Here is a 2,639-nt window from a genome sequence, read left to right as displayed (position 1 = left end):
TCATTGTTTATTTTACTCAACATATACATCGAACTGAGCTTATAAATGATTCGAGTTTGAACTCGACCCAATCAATTAAATAAAATTCGTATCTTTCCTCATTAACAATATATTTTAAATCCGCTCAACTTGATATCTTGGTGTGCAGGATCCGGTGTACTTAGACTAGAGCATAGAGAAGAATTTTTTCTAATAGGATTTGCCAAGGACTCGGACCAGATCTTGTTCGATACTAAAGAAGTTGGTGCGTGTTGGTTGAACATTTACAGGTCCAAAATGGATCTGGTTAACTGGGTCAATATTCAATGAATTGACTAAATTAGGCATGTACACATCCACTTAATCACAGAGTAAAATATAATTCAGAATCGAATACAAAGACAAAATGATGGAACTCGAAAAAGTGAAGGATGTAAGAAGGAATTTTGGTATCGTAAGACACAAATATTAACCTTGGGGAGAAATAAGTTTGCGGATGAAACGGTTTAGCCCATGTTTGGCCTCCATTTTTTGGAGATGAAAGTGGTTAGAATAGTGTTTTTTTGAAAAATGAGTTGCTGAAAAAGAAGGAAATTTTTTTTATTTATCTATAATATTATTTTATGGAAGATTGTGTAGTTGAAAATAGGAGAGAGAAAAATAAAATATAATGAATTGAAAATTAATGTGGGGCCAATCACGGCTTTAATTGATACATGCATGTAAACGTTGACAAAGTTCAAGGTGCATGATTTGACAGAAAATAGAAATTCTATATTATATACTGAGTGGTGGTATTCGAATTTGATCCACTTTCCACCTTCCACTTATTCGCAGTTTAGCGAGAGTCGAATATGAATATTTGACAATAATATTGAATGATATTAAAAAAGGGAAGCGTTCCTTCTACACATTGATTTGGCAAGTATTTTTGACAAATAATTGTGACATTTAATTTAAACAAATCCAACGGTTAATATATCATGAATCTTAAGTAGTTATAACTAACTCTCCCATAATCCTAGTGAAATACATATTGATCATTAGATTTGCTTAAATTAAAGGTCACAATTATTTGTCAAAAATACTTGTCAAATTCATGTGTAGACGGAACGCTCCACATTAAAAAATATATAATGCATTTACTAAACATTAATATCGGAAAATTCTATCTTAAGGTCAACGTAATTAAAAATAGTAGTCCACGTCCTTATATTTTGATTAATTTCTTGATGTTTAATTAATGTAAAATTTTATCATTAACAAGTTAAAACTCTAATAATGCCATTCGATTTGAAGCCAAAATTGGGAACTTAATCTTAGCCGTTATGATTTATTCTTGTAATTAAATAGTCCATTGGTATGAGTACCCTATGTTTGGTTAATGTTTATAAATATTGAACACGCATTTTATCCATACATTCTTTAAAAATTGACTACTATTATTCACCTTTTCTACCATATAAAAAGGGTTTTAGTTCTAATCTTATAAAACTAAGAACTATGATCAATAGGATCACAAACTATTTTGAAGGTGCTTATAGCACGTGGAATTACATCGCCGAAATTGGAACAGTTTTCTGTCAAATTTCAATTAGTAAGTGGCACAATTAAATGCCGTGAAGATCGTGTCAGCGCCGCACGTTTTATAGACAAATTGTTTCAGTGTGAGCACGAGGAAATAAAAGTGTTCATATGCGAAAAGCACTCTTTATGGTTCATCACATTCTAAATAATTTGCACATTCTTTTCAAGAATTAGTTTTATTTTGAAATCTGGTTTTTTTTTTTTTCTTTTTGGTCAATTGTAGTGTATATAATTTTTTGACTAATTCTTTCACCGTGAAATTTAAAATAATTCTGTTGGAATAATTTCATATGTGGACTTCACATTCGATTGCAAAATTTACGGGTTAGATGTATGGCTTATAATGATATTTGTGATTGGACCAAATTTATTAAGTGATCAATTAAGCCTTTTACGCCTTACAGGTTGTAATTAATATGATGTGGTAATTTTAAGTATGTGAACCGAAAATAAAATTATAATTAGAATTCTAATCATAATGGGACGGCTCAATTATTTCCTATATTTAAAGGCTATGCCCCCTCTCATCTCCATATGTTTTATTGGCTTGTCCTATTGATAGCTAATACTTTGTGAGAGGTAAGGAGGGAAAGATTTTGACTGCTATTACAACTATTATTCATATCAACAATGGCTTCCGCATGTATAAATTCGTTTTACTAATTTAATTTTGGTGATTCTTGATTTTTAACATGGTTACAAATTAAATTTTCTACAATTGGTATCAGAACATACATGCTAAGATCAGATTCATTCATAAAAAATAATAATAATAATAAATAAATAAAGCAGGAGGTTCGGTAATCTGCATTCGGATTCTGACTGGTAAAAGAAATCACATACGACTAATATTCCTATTATAATAAAACTCATGTTTTGCCTAATTTATGTATTAAACGATTGCCGTGTTGTCAGAATTCTGCTTTGTATGTTTCTGTTTCATGGTTTAACAAATAAACCAATGGATTTTGAATTTAATAATGATATACATGTTGGACAAAAGTTTATATAAATGAGTGTGCTATAGGTTACGTGTATATGTGCAAGTTCTTTTCGTCCAAATTTATTTATTT

Source organism: Olea europaea, unplaced genomic scaffold (assembly GCF_002742605.1).
Source record: "Olea europaea var. sylvestris unplaced genomic scaffold, O_europaea_v1 scaffold1371, whole genome shotgun sequence".
Taxonomy (NCBI): Eukaryota; Viridiplantae; Streptophyta; class Magnoliopsida; order Lamiales; family Oleaceae; genus Olea; species Olea europaea.
Note: the sequence above shows the minus strand (reverse complement) of the source record.